Source organism: Cygnus olor, chromosome 17, assembly GCF_009769625.2.
Source record: "Cygnus olor isolate bCygOlo1 chromosome 17, bCygOlo1.pri.v2, whole genome shotgun sequence".
Lineage (NCBI taxonomy): Eukaryota > Metazoa > Chordata > Aves > Anseriformes > Anatidae > Cygnus > Cygnus olor.
Window position 1 is genome coordinate 7267301 of NC_049185.1, and position 20892 is coordinate 7288192.

Sequence of the window (20892 nt, forward strand, 5' to 3'; positions counted from 1 at the left end):
TTGAAAGATGCACGGATAAAGCACTTCAACAGTACTTGATTGTACTTTAAAATAAAGCTTTATTTTTAGTGCTTAATCCTCAATTCTCTCTCCCGCATCTGTTACCACCTCTAACTGCGTTACACTGGGGATCGAGTTTATGTTTACTATTTGTTCTGAAAGGTGCTTAGCTCGCCCCAGGAATACCATAAACTTCCAACTATATACAATGGGATGGAGGGTTAAAATGACCTTTATTTTGCTATCGTTGCTGAATAAAAAGGCTGAAACATTTATTTTTCAGCCACTAACGACAGGATAAGTGTCAGACTTAACCCAAAAAAGTTGCACTAGAGCTCTCCGCAGCTTAAATCCCTGTTAAATTTATTCATATTTGATTCCACCCTCAGAAAGCCAGTCCTCTTCTGTCTTTTATTGTTTATATTAGATATAGTGAGTCATGGAAATAAAGTGACATGAAACCACATTTACGCTAAAGAAATCATCCCACATCTTTTCAGATTCTCTTTTCTGCTATTTCCGTAGCATACCTCCTATTGAGTCTATGAGATTGATTACCCAAGCAATGGCTAAACGCATATTCTTGACTCCAGTTATTTAGATGCTCACATTCTCATCTTGGCCTGCCAATTTAGAGGAAACAGATGCATTATCCATCGGTCACAGAATCTGAGTGAGTATACACAGCACTATCTATCTGACCAGTGCCTATAAACAACAAAGTGAAGCTAATGCTAAGCAAAGATAATCATCTAAAAGTGCTATTAGTTTCCTTTCCTTTATGCTTACATAAGTTATGAATAACCCAGTAGAGATGCCTATCTTTGTGCATAGAAGAGTTCAAGTGCAGGATTTGAAGGTGAGTTTTTTCCACCCACTATTTAGCTTGAGCGAAAACGGTTATGGTTTACGGTTTATGGCTGAGTCATACTTAAAGCTTCAAACTACTTGTATGTGCCCATGTCTTACAAGGATGTCATAAAATGCTTAAAGACCCTGCTTTGAGCAGAGGTTGGACCAGATGACCTTCAGAAGTCCCTTCCAACATAAATTATTCAATGATTCTAAGGCAAAAACCACTCTGGTTTCCAAAGGCATATGCTAAGTAGCCAGACAACAACAGAACCTTCAAAAAGGACGTGTGCCCTCAGGCTTTCTTCCTCTGAATTTTCAGGAGGTCAAATGCTGGCAGAAATTGGGCACTGGCAATTTCTGTTGAAGTCACTGGGAATTACAGCCCCTCACCTCTTCAGTGGGTTTTGCTTAGAGATTTTAGTACAATTACTCACATGAAGAAAGAATCTGATGTAAAAATTGTGGTGTAACTTCTTTTATTCTCTCCCCTCCCAGTCCGCATTCACACATACAGTCCCCATCACTGGACCAGCCTAGTTTTTTCACCCTACTGACCTGCCTTACAAACAGCATTTTCTTTTACTATTGAGTAACAGAATGAGAACACAGGAATATGACAAGCACTCTTAAAGGCCGACTGGCTTACCAGGTTCCTGTCTACCTACAAAGCCAGGAGTTACTCATCATGGCATCATTTCAAAACTCTATTTGCTACAATTTTATTACGAGACGGGACATTTTTATTTAGAACTAGCATGAAGTGATCTCTTTAAGACACAGAAAGAGCCCTCCCACTTTTTGTTATACAAGATTTTCTTTTGTGAAGCTTTATTTTAAAGCCAAATAACGGCAAAATGAAATAACAAGCATCTTCAGCATTGTAAACTCCATGCCCAGGCTGCATAACAAATGTCAGAGCTGATCATTTCAGATTAATTTACACTACTACAACAGAAACATATGATTCTTAATACAGTATATTAAGCAGGAGTCCTTCCTGATACCTTTTAACTGATATGCCAATATGTAATTAACTTAAATGAAATCTGTTTGCAAATCTGGAAGCACAGCATGCATTTCCAAGGTATTTTTGCTGTTACAGTGCACAAATAACATGTTCTAGTTCAACTTACACTGCCATCCTTTTATTAGATTTCTGCATGGAAATTCCATCCCAGTGAAAAACGCTCCAGGCTGGCCCCCGCACAATGCCTGCATGCTTGGTACTGAGCATAGCTGCGAGGGGTGGGGAGCAAGACCAACAGAGAGATGGGAGATGTCTATTCAAAATAATTCTAGCATCAATTGATGTAACAAACGATCATCTCTTTCTGGGCTTGCTAGGATTAACATCACTGAGATGAAGAGCATGTTGCCAGCTTCTCAGACAAATTGCTCCCATGGAAGGTGTTGCTGCTTTGGAAACTCCACAGGAGAAGGCAGTTAATCTCTGGCTCTCAATGAGGGGGTTGTTTATTTGCTCAGAACAGTACTTAATGTGGCAAGTGTGAGCAAGCTTGCTCTTTAGGAGGAGCTGGGAATTGTTAACAGGTTCCCTCTTATTTCTATGAAACATTATGTTCCTTATTTGTTACAAACACCTAAGAGAGCAACTTCCTTTGCTCATTTTTAATTGTTCCATCTTATGTAACACTAGAAATTAAATTTGAAAATGAAAGGTTACATTCCTCTGTTGCTTCTGTAAGAGTTCTATGCTACGCAGACAAAAATATCATAGCTTCTTGCAGATGAATTCATCTGAATCACACAAAAAAGGATTTATCGTATCAGATGGTGTGAGTTTTTAATCACTGTCAGTGCTAACAATTGTCTTTACAACTTCATTTTTATTTCTGCACTCTTATTTTTAAAATGAGAAGACCACCCTTGGAGGCCTAATTCAACTGTGCAAAACTAGTTAGAAACTAAATTTACTTTGATTTCTATTGCAGCTAATTTTTTTTTAAACTATGGAACTTTCCACTTTCCTGAAAGAATTAAAAACAAAAAAGCTAACAGGCCCTGAATGGTGATAAAGTTCTGTATGTATATCAGATTCCAAACATAATTAGCTCCTGAGTGTACCACCAAATCAAATAGTCTTCTGACCATGCTGTGAAATGGTAATGTCCTATCATCGTGTTTGTTTTACTTATTAAATAATAATGCAATCAATGGACAAACAAAATGTTACTGTTTGTGTTGCTTCCAGGAAAGGAAGCACAGGAAATAATTGCCAATGATCTCATTAGTCATGTTTAGTTACAGACCTTCAAATATAGCCCTAAACAATCTTCAGGGACAGTAAATGACCGCTTTTTTATAGCCATTATCTAAGAGATGGGAAAAATTCTACATACTTAAAGCCAATTTTGAAACAAGTCTTCAAAACCCAGTTTTTAAATCAAGAAAGAGAATGTTTAAAAAAAAAAACACATAACACAATATGCATTTTGGAAAAATGTCAAGTGCTTTCTTTGTATTTTCAGTGCATAATTAATGCTGTGCAGAACTTCCTCTGCAGCTGGGATACGCTGTGACATCTCTGAAGGGGTAATCATGGGAATTGAGGTTTTTATTAAATCTTTTAAAGAAGTATTATAAAGAAATGAAAAAAATAAAGATTGAAGGATCTGAACATGAATTAAACATTACACTTAATTCCAATGTAAAATAAAAATGTTCTTGCTGTTGATTTCAGCTAGTACTACATGAAAGGTGAACGCTGAACATATTTCTGGTTGTTACTCGGTTGTGTCTTGATGCAATAAATATATCTACCTACATACATCATATTAATTTATTAAGCTTCAGTATCAATTCGTACTCCTTTCACGGGGACAGCTCATACTAAAGGATGGAAGAAACTGCTCTACCAGAGCCTCACATCAAAGTTTCTTCCTGAATGCTCCACAACTTTACCATCTTCAAGTACCCTCACAGTGACTATGCTTTCAAATACACATTTAATTATTTATTTTATTCCCAGACACAGCCACACCCTATATCAGACCTAGGCAAATAGGGGGAATTATAGCTTGTGAACTCCTGACCAGTAGATGATGCAACATGGTCCACGGTTAGGGTTTGTGTTGTACCATAATGCAAACACAAATGCCAGCACTAACTGTATTAGTTACTTACTGCACAGCATCTGTGCTTGAGCGTGTATCATATCTTTTTGTCTGATTTGTACTTTTCCAGTTATATAGGTTGATTTTTGAATCAGGCTTTCTTTCAGACATGAATCAAGTAATGTGGAGAGTAACTGAGAGACACCTCAAGCTTCAGATGCTCTAGGATAGGGGAAAGAGTATTACATCGATGGAGCTTTTTTTAAACCACTCAGAGATGAATAAAGGCCACAGAGATGCCACGAGAATGGTCAGTAGGCCCCATCACAAAGATGAGTTCCGTAACCTACATCAGGTCAATTTATCAAGAAAACACGCAGCACCTCTAAGCCTAGGCACTCACATTAGAACCTTCACAACTGTTTGCCTTTAAGACTGTAAAATCGAGCAACTCCAGAAGGAAGAAAGGCAAGGACACCTATGGAGTCTGTAAGTGACAGCAGGAGGAAGCAGCCAATTAACATCTTCGTAGCAATCTAAATTACAGCTAAGCCTGCAGAGCCTATAAAGGATTCTACATTATAAGTCACTAATGACTTATGGGGATAGGAAGAAGACAGTCTGGTAAAAATCCTAAGAGGCAATAGCCAGGATGTACTGAGGTGATAGGAAATACAGAAGACAAACTGCATCCACACCTTGCTTCAATAGCCTGCTTCTCAGCAGAAAAGACTTCCTTTGCCCTTCTTTTCTCTCTCCAACACTCCTGAATGTCCTACAGCTTTGTAACCCCTTGGGAGCCCTGTGTTACACAGCTCCCTCCACCATCCCTAAGGCAGATGGTATTCTCTTCATGCATCCATCAAAACCATTCCTGCAGGGAAATGCTTCTGAGGGACAGGGAAAGCACTTTCCAGCTTTTCTTGGAGCTAGCAACTGGCTCCGCAGCAAGAATATATTCTTTTGATTAAGAGAAAAACTCTGGTACTGAGCTGACCAGGATTTGATTTGCTTCTCTGGTGTATCATTATAGCTGGAGATAGGCAACTGCTGCAGAGAGGCACAGAAACAATTACCTGCTTGGTATGCAAGTCCCAGAAGCATCTATTGCTATAGTTTTCTTTGTAACACATCAGCTTTTACTGTAATGAGACCTTGGGTAAAAGGAAGGAAAAAAAACTAAATCAATAAGGGTCATTTAAACTCTGCTATGGCCGGATGAAGTACCAGGTTTCATTGGCAGCAGGCAATGAAACTCCACCTATTAAACCCAATCATTAGTCAAAACAACATTCATTGTTCTGCTTACACTTAACTTTCACACTGTGAAATTACTCATTTTCTTGTGTGACCTTCAAAACATACATTTTACCTGAAATACAGTAAAGGTGGCTCTGCACAGAGGTAGGGCTCTATGATCAATAGTAGTGAATCACTATGTACTTGAAGACAGAGAATTATAGTTAAAAGTGAAAAAATAAAGCCTACTTGTAGGACTTTTCTTCTTGCCAAGTCCTTTGCATTTTTCAGTAAATCCCCTTGAATTTCCCCTGAGTTTTAGATCTTAAAAAAAAAAAATAAAAATCACTGTGGAACTCCTTCAACTCCCCAGTGGACAATCCCTTCTAAGTAAGATATGCTTATTGCCCAGTAACTATATGCAAGCAGTGTATTCATGCAGGCTTTTATACATGCAGCTGCTATATGCATACACCTCCATCTCTCACTAACTTGTAACACTGGGGCACCAGGACGATACGAGTCACTTCAAATACATTTCCAAGATACATTTAGCAATAATAAAAGCATTGGTACGATACCCCAATGGTCCACAAGTAGGATTGAGCACTTCCATGGTAAAGGCTGCTGGCAACTGCTCTACATATACTACCAAGAAGAGTAAAGGAAGGAGTCAACTATGGGCAGATTCCAGAAATAAAAGTGTGGGGACTTATTTAAACCCATTTTTAAAAAGACAATTGCAAGAAATCCTGATCAAAAGCTCCAAATTGCACCTTGTTGCTAATACTCTCTTCTCATAAAACCTATTTCTACATTTGCCACTGAGAAATTAATAAAAAAGAACTCCAAGGAACAGAGATATACCTGAAGCCCCTGCACACTGTGTTGTTTTCTAGAGGGCCTCTGCCCGTGCTAAGGCCCCCTGGAAGCCACACAGCTGCAACCATGAACCCATGCTAAAGCTTTATCAGCTGCACTCAGGAAGCTGCACGAGCGAGGCTCTGTGCCACACTAATCACAGCTGCAGAGATTCCAGTCAGGAAGTGGTCCCACCCAGCTGGCTTTGCCAAGACAGCACCATACAGGCTTTAAGAAGCCTCCGTAGCAAGCAGTACGCTGCTAATGTTATAGATTATGACCATGCACAAAACAAGCTACAAATAAAAGCCATGTTAAATTTGAGTCCCATGCTTGTTTCAGTAGAACATCAGTATACGCTAATTTCAAGCTCTACTGGAAATGCAGGAAAATCACAAGCCCTTCTGACAAGCAGAAGAAAGCAGAGACTTGGCCCTGCAAAGAGGCTCTGAATATGCACATGTCGTGGGACCCTATGAGGAAACAAGGTGTCAATGCAGGGAGATCTCTTCTCAGAAGAGATGTCCAAAATGGTATGGAAAATTTTTGAGAATAATAAAACACAATTGGAAGTAAGGTAACTTAATTGAATGATAATGTTCTTCAATTTATATTTATGTTCCAGAGAATCCAAAAGACACAAGAACACAGACACCGCCTTGTTAAGCAACATGATCACAGCAAGCTAACACTTCAGGCAGCACCACCTGGAATTTCCATTCTGGAAATGAAATAGAGCTGCAGATTTCCACTACTGATACCAGCTTTTGCTTTATGCAAAACTATTACCAATGGTATCAGGAAGACAAGTGAATAAGATTGCCTGCCCCTGTAAAAGAACTGAGGTTACTGGCAGAGCAGCTCTGTGAGGATTATTTACAAAATTCATGCCTGTCCCCCATTCTAATACTCTAAGTTTAAAGCCAATCCGGGATTTTTTTTTTATTCATTTCTGCATAAAATACATAGAGAAAAGTGATCATATACTAGAAAAATAACAATGCTTTTTTTTTTTTGAGGGACTGTTTATTTGTCAGCATAGTAACCGACGTGCATTATACGCCACTGCCCGTTTACCCTTCTAACTACAAAACTCCAACCACTTACAAAAATCAATAAGAATTAGGTAAGTAAAATTTTTAATATTCAAATGATTATATTAACTGGTCATTCTCATCTTCACCAAGATGGCTGTCTACAAAGATTGGAAAGGAGGGTGTTATCACCAAACAAAAGTAAGGTTTTAAACATTTCTTATTTTATATGCTGATTAAACTCTAATAGCAATTAATTTTTACAGTAGTGATTAAAGCTTGGATTTTTATAAGCCAAGAATTCTCACATCATGGGTCACAGTCACTTGGTGAATTGCATGATAAGTACCTTAAGTGATTATGCCCATAGTATTTTTAAAGGTATTGGTGAGATTTATTGGAATAATATAATATGAATCCCTTTAAAGTGTTCAGTGACTGAAATGCTTTAGATTTTGAAACGGAGTAAATTAATTTAACATGTACGCATACATTTGCGCACAATCTAGACATTATATATTTCTCCTACTCATAAACAGTCCAGTGAGACAACATTAAATGGTAACATTTTTTGTCAAATCATTAAATAATCAGGTATTTACATGAAATCAAGATTTCAACATAAACCTTTAAAAAAAATTCACGACTACTAATTTAAAGATTAAATGCTTCAGGCAGAAATCAGACTGTTTGCCAGAAAAATATTTTCATAATTATAATTTCTCCAATGTCTCTTTGGTCACTAGAATTTCCACGCTGAACTTCATTCACGTCCATACTCTGGCTTGCCTTACAGTGTGCAGCACCTCAGCCATCAACCCTGTCATAAGGAACATAGAGGACTTTGTCCCCCAGTTGACTTGGGATGATTAAAAAAAAAAAAAAGAGAATAAAAACCACAACACTACCCATGACAAATCCAATACTACATTTCTATTAATGTTGCTTGATATTAGTAAAGACAGTATAATAATCTGGACCACAACTGTAGGGAACTAAGAATTCAGCAAGTGCTGTAGGCAAGTCCAGGAATGGGTAGCAGCCTTTTCAAATTAGACGACAGGCTAAATCTTAATTGAAAGGGCTCTTTACACGTTAAAAATCTGCGCCTAATATCTGTGATATATTTCAGCAGTAGTCCTTGAACTAGTGCATCTGGTTTAGATGTAGTACACTGGAACGCTAAGATCATTTTCAAGAACAGAGTTTCAGCATATGGTTCACAGAGCTGTCACATTCAGCTGGATCTCATGCTGTAGTACTAAACACTGGAGATCTGAAGTTCACAACCTATTGCAAGCTAAACAAGAGGAAGAGAAACACTATTTGAAACAAATCCTGATTTAAAAAACCTGCATAGTCAATTTTTCATTTTATGTCTTCACATGTTTACATTAAAATGTTATGTGCAGGTTTAAAAACACCAGTAGAATTAAATAAAAAATAAAATATTATTACAAAAAAAAAGTCTTCAAGCTGAATCGACACCAGAACCTTCCAGGCCTTGTACCAGCCTTATTTAACAACTACATTGAGAAACTGATGAAAAATCTCAGAGCCACAAGCTCAGTAGCTATAGCAACATGCTTAGCTTCTCAGAAGAAAAATTTTCTTCTGCTGGTTCAAATAGAATAACCTGCCCTAAAATAGATGTAAAATAGCTGTCATTGCACATGTGTAGTTTTGGATCCAGAACACAACCACAAAAATCAAGTTTTTTCCCCCAATGCACAATGCTCCCTTCTACACAAGTCAAAACGCTACCCTACAGGCAGTGGGTGAGAATTGAGTTTGATTTCCTTACTCTCAGTGTTTTAAAAGCTAAATGCTTTATCACAAAGCTTAGTTGTGCCTTTTAACAAATTAGACTTCACTGGAAATCATTATCTGTTTCCCCCCTTCTTGTTACAATTCAAAGGCAGCATCTGTTAAAGAGCAAAAATGAACCATTTTCCCCTCATTACACAAAAAGTAAAAAGTCATCCCAAGTTCACATTTCTTCAGAAGGTAATTTCTGTTCATCAGAACAATTTGGTATGTGTTAATCCCTTCACATCCATTTTTGGAATCTGATTTCCTCATATATTTAAATTTAATTTGGCTTGTAACCATGTTACAGAAATTGCATGTTTCTTTAAGTTAGCATTCCATGTCAGTACTGCTGAAAGTATTCTTTGGGCTGCATATTTGTTATACTGTGTGATCATATATTCCTCATAAGGAATTACACCACAAAAGCCAAACCAGCAGTTCCCAGAACACACATGTGCTGGGGATCTGACCCATACCCTGGAGTCCAGGAGAAGCTCTCCTGCTCCTGCTCTCCCCCCTGCAGGAGAAAGGCAGGTAGCTGGTCTCTGCCCTCTCTCAAATGGGCGTTTCAGAGCAGCAGCTGAAGCTCCATAGGAAGGCTACCAACAGCAGCTGCATCCTAAATCATTACATGGCTGACAACTGGCCTAAACTGCACCACTGGGTGCCTTGCTGCAAATAGTCTGGCTTGTATCAGCCTGGCCCTCAGTTCTTTTGCTAACATAAAGAGCAACTACTTCAGAATTATTTAAGTACCGTACATGGGGAGAAGAGCGGCCACAGGCACATCATCAGCAACCACCTCTGGAGTGCAGCGGTTCTTTATGAACTACAACAAAAGCTGTATTGCCTCCTCCTAAGGACCCCTCTCCTTCTTTGCCTTGCTTAGCAGTGTGCTTCACACAACTCCAAACCTGAAAGACTTTCTCCGGTAGCTTTTGGTGAACAATGCTGTCTGGGTTTGTTTGTTTGGAATTTTATTTTCACCTCACTGTGCTACAATTAAGACTGGAGGAGAATTTAGAGAGCGAGATGGCACAGACATTAACTCAGTCCCTTGCAGTGCAAAATTAAGTCAATTAACAAGAAAGTATTAATACTGCAAGCCAGTAGGTATTTGTTCAAAGTGAATGCTGATAAATGCATATTTGAGCATTTTCAAGAAATAGTCAGCAAAATCTGTCCTATTTTCATACTGCAAAAAACAAGTAAGAGTCATTTTTGTTAACAAGGTTAATATACACTTTCTGCTATATGCAACAGTAGCATTGAAATCAAAAGATAAAAAGGCAGAATGTGATTAAAAAGGCTTTAAGGTGTTTTTTTTTTCAGAGCTTGGAGGTGGTATGTGTTATACTACTTATGTAAGTAGCCTCATATCTCATATGATTCCTTGCCTTTTGCAGGACAAACCCTGCAACCAAATCTGCTTTTGGACAACTTCAAGCATTAGTACTGTACTTAAATGTTCTTGACTACATGTCAAATAAGACAGATTTCATTTCAGCAGTGAGCAAATGCAGGAAGTAACTTCATTTCCCACTCATAATCTGAGCTGTATCTTTGGCAACTTTTGAAGTTCCCTTCTCTTTAAAAGAAGCATTAGGATTCAGTGGCTGGCTCTTTGGAAAAACTGTGGGTGGGTTTCCAGTTAAAAAACATGAATCATTTCAAAGCATTTAAGTTTACCTTACACTGCAGTTTTCCCAGGGGGGATGAGAAAAGAGGATTTTTAAGACAAAGCTATGCATCCGTAATACTAAATGGTTTCAAATAAACTGTAGTGATATTTCAGCTGAATTAAAGGTGCACAGATATAAAGTTTTAAAGGTCCTTAAGAACCTTTGTGTCCAGAATTCATATGAACTTCAGAGGGTCATGATTTGGCTCTTTAGTTTTCTGTAAGCAGCTTTGTAGGAAACAAATTAATTCTAGGAAACACAGGAGCATTGGTGAAAAAAAATATTAATCTTGATCAAACACATTTTTCCATCCCTCACATTTTTCCATCCCTCACTTAACACCTCTCAATCAACGTCAGAAATATTGCAATTGATCTGATTTGGTGTCAGTCACTCCAGCTATTATTCAAAGATTTCACTCAGATATACTGCTCAAGTGGGAATCTTGGCAAGGAAGACTTTCTTTTTCCCATGTCAAAAACTTTATGCTCATGATCAATTTTAATATCCATAATACACACAGAAGACATACATATCTTGTTCTCTTTTTAACAGCTTTTTTTTTTCTAGCGTATTTGTTGTAAATAACATTTTTCTCCCTGATTAAAAGGGAATAGAATCAACTATCAGAATGCAAAGAGACTGCCACATAACCTAAGAGATACCAATATTTCATGAACTGCTAAGCTCAGCTCCCAGGACTAGAGAAGTTTTGGTTAAGAGCAGAGGACATGGTTGAAAACTCCAATCACATTCTTTTTCTAGGAGTACACTGAAGTTGTCAGCTGGAGAAAATGTCTCTTGAACCATAAACAAGCAAAACTCGTCTGAAGGAAAAATAACCAAGTTATTAAGCCAGGCTTAATAACTCAACCTCTATATTCTTCAGTACATGTTTAAGCAAAAGATAAATTCACAGACAGCGAACTGACCACTGTTACATATTGCCTCTCCAATGTAAGATCCAATGAAGGTATTGAGCAATATTGGATCTGTAGCAAAAGACAAGAAAAGGTAACATACCAAATAAAGACAAGTTATACCAGCAGAACTGAACGCTGAATTTTTAGAATTAGTTATCACATGGGGACGAGCGTAGACCATAAGGAAAGCTCTAGCGAAACTTATGCTAAGCAAGACCCTTTTTTCAAATAAGCTCTTTTATTTATGGTATTTTGGGGACAGGAAAAAACTGATGTCCTACTCAAGATGTATAAACACTGTCGTGGCCTGCATTGGGTCATATCGGAAACCATCAGGGAAGCTGCGCTGGGTCAGGTCTGTGTAGGTAGACCCTCAAAGATTAACACAACCCCAATTACAGTGCTTTCACACTGTCTCTCCTCCTCTTAATTGCTCCATGAATCAGACACAGACCTAGTTGGTTATCTGTGTTAGCAGGTAAGGAATGGTCAGCAGACGGTTGCATTGCATCAGAAATGCTTAAGACACAGGCCCAATTGCTGCACAGGCATTAAGGAGGAAAGAGAAATGAATTGATCTCTTATGTAACACTTAACAGCTCTGATTGTAGTTACTAAATCATGCTATAGTTTAAACTGTCATATCCAAAGTAAAAACAGCACGCACTCATTATGTTAATAATCACAAGGATGTGTGAGGTTGGAACAGCACCACTGCAGTAGCTGACAGAAGGATAAAGCCAAGTATGAAAGTGATCCCTCTCCACGTAACTCCACTGACTAACCTTAACAGATGCTTCTCAGAGTAGAGCCTCTCAAAGCAGAGCTTCTCCACAAACCTTTCCTGTGTCAACAAAGTGTTTTTGTGTATTTTTCATTTGTTTCTAACAACTGCTAGGTGTAACAATCTAATGCACCCCCGTGATACAACCAAAGCTACACTGACCCTTGACATGGTGAAAAAGGCTACGCACTAGCTTCCTGAGCCAGCTTCACCATTGAGGAAAGCTTGAAACGCACCTGAAGTACTAAAAACCTAAGTCTCTCTCAATGTTTCTCCTGAGCATCTTAACAGCTGGCCTTATTAAAGCATGAGAATCTTCAATCCTGAAGAATGACCATGAATTTCTACCTCAAAACCACGGTAGACAAGCTCTGCATCTCAGTATTTAGCCCTTCTCTAAGCCACTGTTGGGACAGGTGTCAAGGAAGAGTATTCCAGTGGAGCTGACAAATAATACAGCATAGCTACGTTCAGCAGGCCAGCTTTGCCTTCTTCAGCCTACATGCGATCTGAGATCATGACACTTTCAGCTGGGAGAAAATACAAGATCAACCTGGAATTCCTCAAAGACTGATTCATGTTCCAGAGTCAAGCCCCAACTAAGTACACAACAATAGGGGGTTAAAGACACACAGACCTGTAAAATGATATCAACAAGTCTTAAGAGCATTGTGGGAAAAGTTTAAATTTTATAAGTGAATGTACTGTTTGTGTGAGTCTAATAATTTTGAATTGTCCGTTTTCTTTACAGTACTGGTTTTACAACAAAAACTTCAATTACATGAGCAAAAACACAACTTCTTTTGCAGATCCAGTGGATATGTCCATAAAGATATTAATGGCAGCAGAACAAGAATGACAGGATGTCCATGCTTAGGTACATTTGACGTGACAATTTTTTTTATTTTTTATTTTTTTTTTTTTTTACAAGTTAGGAAAAAATTAAGACCAGTCTAATAAATAGAGAGTACAGTGAACTCCGTATAAAGACAGCTTAATTTTCTACATATTTTTCACATAGTACCTAGTCTGATTAAAATCTTCACAATTAAAAAGGTTATTTTCTGCAAGACTTAATCCGTTTATCAGTTAAATGTGATCTCTTGTTAAAAATTTGACAGATAACCAGGTCCTGTAATTTTGTAATCTTTACTAACATATTCCACAGCCAAAGACAAATTATCCTATTCTTCATGTTAAAAATAGTCACGATATTAATCTTTTGATTGTGCTACACCACAGATCTCACTAATGACCTTGCCATTAGTACAATAATAATATGTCAGTCCTCTGACTTCCTCCTTGCTGAGAGTGCATCTGTGTAAACTTTTTCTTTTATTCTAAATATATTGCTGAGCAGAAAAATAAGAGGATGGTCTTACCCCTCTACAAGCTAATAGACAAAGACTCCAAAGCAGTTACTCAAATGTCTAGACCGAACTTCTACTAGGGACATGCTGTACGGAATTAAATTTTCAGCAAATCAACATGAGGCATTGGTTCTACTTTCATCAGTTCCTCACTAGCTTTTATCCTTGCAATAGACAAGGACTTGGCACAGTCTTCTCTTCCCTCTTAAGCATGGCCCTCTCTATTAGCCTAGCAGATGCATCTTAGTAATAAATCAGCTTGCCTTGTTACACTTACTTTTTTCATTTTAATCATTTTTTCCACCAAAATGAACAGCGTAAAAGTTTGGATCAAAAGAGCAACTACAAATTTTCCAATTTATTGTGGAATACCATCCATCTTCATGAAATTTTTCATTAAAAATGCTATTGAAAGCATTTTAAAATGTTTTCATAGATCATTTACCTTGGTTTCATAGACAAGGAACTGTTAGCAAAACTCAGTCCAGAAACCACTGCTCTCAAGATCAGTACCTACCAAAATCTGAGATTTTAAGAAAATTATTCTAAATGATGAAACAAAAACAGGTTTTGGTTTACATTTCATGTGGAAACTTCTATTACAGACTTCAAAAGCCTATGTATGATCTGACTTGATCATATCCTGTCCTTAATGATATCATAGCACAGAACCAAAAAGGTGTTTGTATCTAGCATATGGTGCTTTCTCATTCAAGTTGCTTAAAGGAAGGACTTCATATATGATTTTTATGACTCTGCATGTTTCTCAAGAGCATGCACTTTTAATTAGTTTACTGAATATGCATTATGACTACTGTGTAACTCCTCTCAGTAATAACTGACCAAATAAATCTTAACAGCTAAGTTGGCAAATCAGTCACCTTATGTCAACAGCCTTGTCGTGCCAAATACAGCGCTATGCTAGGAGCGAGGATTATTAGCCATCTTTGCTGTCACTATACACCTGAGGACAGCTACGTAACTTGTCTGAAACCATCAGGCAAGATTTACACTCAGCCGACAAGAACAAAACGGACCTAAACATTATCATAGCTGTCATCAGATAAATGAGAAGTTTCTAATGTGTCTGGAAAAAAGCAAACAACAAAAAAATCCCCTTTTGAAACAGAGGCATATAATCTGTAATCTTAAAAGTTTACAGTAAAGCAGCCAGCAAGCCTTAAGAAAGCAATTTTGAATTCTGAATTAGTGATTTCAAAGATTACTATCTTTCTGCAAATGGGCATCGTTAAAGGTATTTGTTGGCTCTTGACTGTGCTGAATGGATGAGTTCTACTGTACTGCTGTCATCCTACCAATGAAATTAAAGCATCTTTCCTCTGGCACTGTAGACCATTATGATATTCATGACAAAATATAAACTGTTTCTGCAACATCATGTAAACAGGTTTTAGCAGGGATGTGTCAGTCTCACACAGAAACTTAGAACCAGAACAAACTTTTGCATTTTAGCCTACTGTGGCAAAGAGTTAATACTGTTCTGCAAAAAGCCACAAAACTGAAAAATAATCCATTTTAAATAGCCTTTATCTGTCAGAGGTAGACAAAGCCAAAATTTGTTTTCATCTAAAAATGTCTTTCAGATTCTGTAAGTACCATGCTATGTACATAAGTTACCGTACCTGTCATATCCAGAGCTTATATTTTAATATTCATGGGATTCCTTACTTTTAGTCCCAATGGTATTACCTTGAAGGCAGAGTAAAATACAAAAGAATCTTGAATAAAACCTTCTCTGCAGGCAGAAGTTAGTACCATTACTTCATCTGTGGTGCTAAAGCAATATGCTATGTCCTACAGAGAAGATAAAGATGTTGAGCCAACGCCACGGATCTCAGTTTATGGGAAAAGGAAAGCTCAGCACAGAACTGTTACTAGTTCTGTGAATTTAGTGAAATCACGTAGGAGAGTAAGCAATACCTTCACTGTAAGTATGGAGATAGATATCCGATATAATAAAACACTGAAACAGAAAGCTAAAAAGAACAGGAACATAAGCAGTGTGCTAGGAAACAAATTGTTTTCCTGAGAAAATATACTACAAATATACACATATTTCCCAAGCTATATATTCATTGCTGTCATTCCTTAATAAATACATTCTTAGCAGGACTTGCAAGAAGATGGCCACTCCACATAGGGACTTAAAGGCTTTAGGCACTTGTGTCTGAAAGTGAAGCAAAAGACAGGAGTATCCCAAGCTTATATTCTTTTTAGTACTTAAAGAATCAAACCAACAGCTGTAATAAAGAAAGTTTAGCTTCGTTTTTTCTTTTTTTAAGCATCATAAAACTATACTTCAGATCGGTAAACTTTTAGCAGAGTTACACAGAAGAAAGAAAAACTAGCTGTAAGACACACCTGCTAAGAAATAGAAAATGCTTTTGAAGAAATCAGCTAGCGTTTCTGGATTCTGGCTCAGATAATTCACCTTCAGATTAATGAATGTGCCACAAACAAGATGTCGCTGCAGCAAGACACCTAAGTGACTCTCCCAGTACAATCAAATTTTGACTGGCTTATGACTACACGGAGTACACATTTACATATCTACAACCCATACACATTACTGAAGAATTGCAATGATTGTATGCTTACAGAGCCCCCTCTAAGATCCCTACTTGTGAGTGTTAAGGGAGAAAAACCTAATTTTGATTGCCGGATGGATACGACATACATGACTTGTAGCCTGGGTGCTTCTGACACTGCCTGAACTAGCTACCTGCTTCTTAACAATTATTTTCTCTAAGTCAAATGCAGCCAGGTATTTGAGGTCAGCTCTCCATTTCAAAAAAATAACTTTCCATCTGCTCAAGCAGCTGAGTAGCTTGACTTTGTACTACCTCTTGTATACTGTTTTATAATTACAAGATGAAGAAAAAGGAATAGAGATGCGTTAAAAAAATGTCATTAGTGCTATTCAAGCAACGCATCTGGGTAACGATAATTACTTCAGAAATAATAATTCAAGACTGGAGAATCAGTGTCCCGCTCTAGAAGTGCTGCAAAATCATAAATTACAATATTGCTTAGTTACAAATGGGAAAGCCAGTTATGATTTGTGTTAGTAAAAGAAATACTTTCAAACTTTATAGCTTCTCCCAAATACTTCGGACACAAGCCTTTTTAACACCTTGAGTCCAAAAGCATTGACTAAAGATGAAAGTTTAAATCTTCATTACCATTTCCTGCCTGCTAAAACTTTACATATCTTTTGTCCTACTACTACTTTCCCATAATTCAGAAGTGCTGTGATTGTATTTTTCTACAATCAAGCCCCCCAAAGAAGAGACTCATTTTCCTTAAGAGTCCTGAAATCCGCAACTGAGCTGGCTAACAAGAATCCCCAAACAGCCAATAGAAGAAATGTAAATTTTCCAGCCCAAATATTCTGTCAAGAAAGCCATCAAAATAGATCAAAGCACAGCTTATTATTTGGTATTTGACAACTCTGACATAATTCCCAGTATACAAACAGTCTGTATTGCAAGGAAACATCTACCTGGGCAGCACAACTTCATCTTAGCTAATGGTTTCTGACTCTGCAGAACAATTAAACATATCAGAAAAACTCAAATGTAATGTTTTTTAAATAAATAAAATTAAAAACAGACTGAATACTTAATTTCTAGTAAAGAAAGTTAATTTTACTTGCAATCTTTATTTTTGGTCAGTAGAAATCATCAGTTCAGAAGACCTGAAATGAAAGTTAAGTTTATTCAGCTTGCTAAAGCAATGCTAGAAAGAAAAACAGCTCTGCTATAATCACCATGGCTGACCACCCACAAAATCCACACAACTTGCAGCAAAGCCATATTGAATTTTGCTATCAGATTGTTCTGCATGTTTTTAGGTTAGAAGTAGCTGAATTACTTTTCTGGGATGAGAAGACACAGACAAGTGAACAGGTTCTAACGCAGACACTTAGAGCTCCTTATCACACTTGCATACACTTGCTCCCTCTATACAAATCAAAACGAAGCCATGTCAGTACAACACTAATATAGATTGTTCATCGTCAGCACTGTTTAATGATTCCACTTCAATGCTGGCTGTCGGCCATCAAGCCACAATGGAAAACACGCTAAACATTTGTATTCTAGTAATACTATTTTGTTCTTTTTTATTCGTGATGCACAAACATCCAACTAATTACGGCTGTAATACACAACAACAATGAAAGAGACAATTTACAGAGACAATTTACCCTATAAATTCCTCAGCTTGTTTGCAAGGAGACTGGAATGAATGCTTTCAGTTACTTTTTCCAAAAACAGTAAGTTGCATCGTGTAAGATCTGTACTTTAAATAAAAACATGTTCAATTTTAATTTTTAATTAATTCATTGTTCACTGGCTTAAATTGTCTTTCCAGAAAGAACTATATAGATAAAAAGCATACGAAAAAGATTATTGATTAAGTTGAGGGTAACTTTTGATCTTCTTTGTAAAAAAGAATGTGCTTTATTGTTATTTTCCACCATGCACTAGGAAAGCCAAGTGCTTTAGTAAAATCAGAACCCTTTGTTTTCCTATCTCCTATCCTATAAAAACCTACTTTATTTCAATACTTCACATCCTGTCTTTTTTCTAGACAAGAGGAATGCCAAAATACTAAGTGCGAACGTGGGTATCTGCACACTCACCCAAGCCTTGGGCTGGCAAGCATATCACCCAACTACTGATGATCAGTTAGCACAGAGACAGGCCCGTGTCAGTAAGGACTCAGCCTACTTTCTCTCTCGTTGCTACCTCCCAACTCAACATTGATGAACTTTACACTGGAAGAGCGGACAGGAGGAAAGACTGACAGGTCACTGTTCTCAAGCAGCATGCAGCAGCACAGCCTCCCACCAGCACCACGGTCCAGACCAGTGTGTTCCTTCCTGGCTGTGTTGCTCATGGAGGGTAACCTGCCTTCCTTTCTGCGAGTGAAGAGCAGAAACCTAGCGCTGCGGGGGCACCTCCACAGCACCCTCCCTCCCACCTACTCACTGCCGCGCAGCAAGGACACGTGCCATTAGGAGCTGGCTCCTAAGCCAGCCTCTTGCGCCCAGAAACTTTGCTGGCACAGTCAGAACAGAGGGTAGAGAAGTGCTCTCAAGGTGAAATTATTTGCACGGCTTGGTTGTGCCGAGAGGGGAGGGAAGGCCTAATTGCTGGTGCAAACACACCCTCAGGCTTTGTTCCTAGCACCTTGCCATGAGCAAGAGCACGTCCTGTCTAAAAAGTAATTAATACCCTAAGGAAAACGGTGGTGGATTCCACCCCAGCTCTGCGCTGCATTTCCCTCATTAACACCAACTTCCACTGAATTTCAGTGAGTGGATAAGTAGTCCCAATATTCCCATGCTTGTTTGGAACCAAAAGGCAATGACAAATTCTCACTTATTCCTGGCAGGGTGTAATTATAAATTGCCCAGATAAACTAAGATGCAGGTCACCTAACCAAAACAAGCTTTCGGACTCCAGCATTATGGAACTTCCTGCCCTGAGAAGTTATAGAAAGCCAAATGTCATCTATTTTATTTGAATTAAGTTTCACAGAAAACATCTGAAATGCTCCTATTTGCATTGGATTGCAGCTGCTTGCAAAAATGAGGAACAGTTTGACATGAGTGCAATCATATCAAATCACTAACAATGAATACAGACACTGTGCAGGACGGGAGGGAAAATAAATAAATGAAAAGCCCAAACCTGATGTTTATGGGTTCAAGAAATTTTCTGAGAATCCTAAATCCCATTAAGACAAACACAACCCAACATCTTTTTTTGCAGCTTCACCTCTTTGGCATAACACATAAAACATGACTAGCCTCAGACTAATTTGCACCATGAAACAACAAATACTACACTTAATTACACAGGTGTAGGTTGACACAGCCATTCTTCGCGTAGATTTGGTCCAGTAAAAATAAACAAAGGTTAAGGCCATAAACAGATACCAGGCTTTTACTAAAGACAAAGCATTTGCAGATTTCTGAACAACATATGTTTATAACATACTCCCTCAGTTAAAGCATTACAGATCAAATTGTAAATTAAATGTATTTGCCATAAAGTCATGTAAGGTATGATACAACTGAAATATTTTTAAGTTTTATACTACTTAGCTACATTGCTGGTTAGAAATTTTGTTTGAAAATGGTCAACAAAACCCAAAAGAATGCCTATGAAGTGTGTGTAATTATGTGTCCTGTTTAAAAATACCACCTCCACTCCAGCTGTGAGCACATTCGATGCATTTATTTCATAACAAATCCCTGAGTTCTATTACATAACAAATCCCTGAATCCCAATCACATTAGCTACATGCTATGCATATTTTTCTATTTAACTGCACACTTGACATTTGCAAAAACCTGGCTGAACATTTTTCTTATAGCCCTATTTATTTAAAAATACATAATGCCTTTTAATATACACATTATCATTAATTTTAAAAAATATATTTCTCACTTTCCTCAGTCCCTGTTTAAAACACCTGATTTAAACTAGTTTTTTTTATATCTGGTGTGTAGATCATCTCATTTACATTCATATATATATACACACACATATGTATATATGTGATTAATGCATTCCAGAGAAAATTTAAAAACAAAATAATCTTAGCCTATTTTGACTTATGAATGTACTGAAACACTGAGCCAATTATATATAGATATATATAATAGGCAAATATATTTACCTATAGACTTCTACCATGGGAAAAAATACTACTATAAATGAACAGTACAAAACCCGATCATTTAGTTTTACTCTGTACAGCTAAAACATATTGCTGTCTTTCAAATGGCATTTGGTCCATGAATTTAATGTCGCTGAATGTGACTCAAGTTATGCACACTACAGGTAAGTGCATGTTCATAAAAATACCGCATTTAGAGACAAGAAAGTTTCAGAACATTTATGTGTATACTCTTACCATACATCAGATTTCCTGAGGAAAACGTTTTGGGCTTGATTTTTAAGTTGCATAGCCATAGCTTCCAGAACAGGAAAGAACTGCAAAAACTGCACTCATTTCACCTTTAATTCATACCTGCCTGTGAATCTGCCACACATACTAAACCAAGGCAAGATGTAATCTTTTTTGGCGGCACTTTCACTGCAGTCTGTGATCACATACTATCATATGCACGAGGGGGTAGTAATATAATTCTCAGGTTTATTGCAGGTCTGTTTTCTTTAGACTACTTTGGGAACTGTGAAAGTTAAAAAAAAAAGTTGCA

At 37.5% G+C, this 20892-nt stretch overlaps 1 protein-coding gene across 13 annotated transcripts in view; it reads right to left on the minus strand.

Annotated features, from left to right (window-relative positions):
- ARVCF (ARVCF delta catenin family member) overlaps window positions 1-20892 on the minus strand; it is a 267046-nt gene that overhangs the window by 198876 nt on the left and 47278 nt on the right. The window lies entirely within an intron of this gene.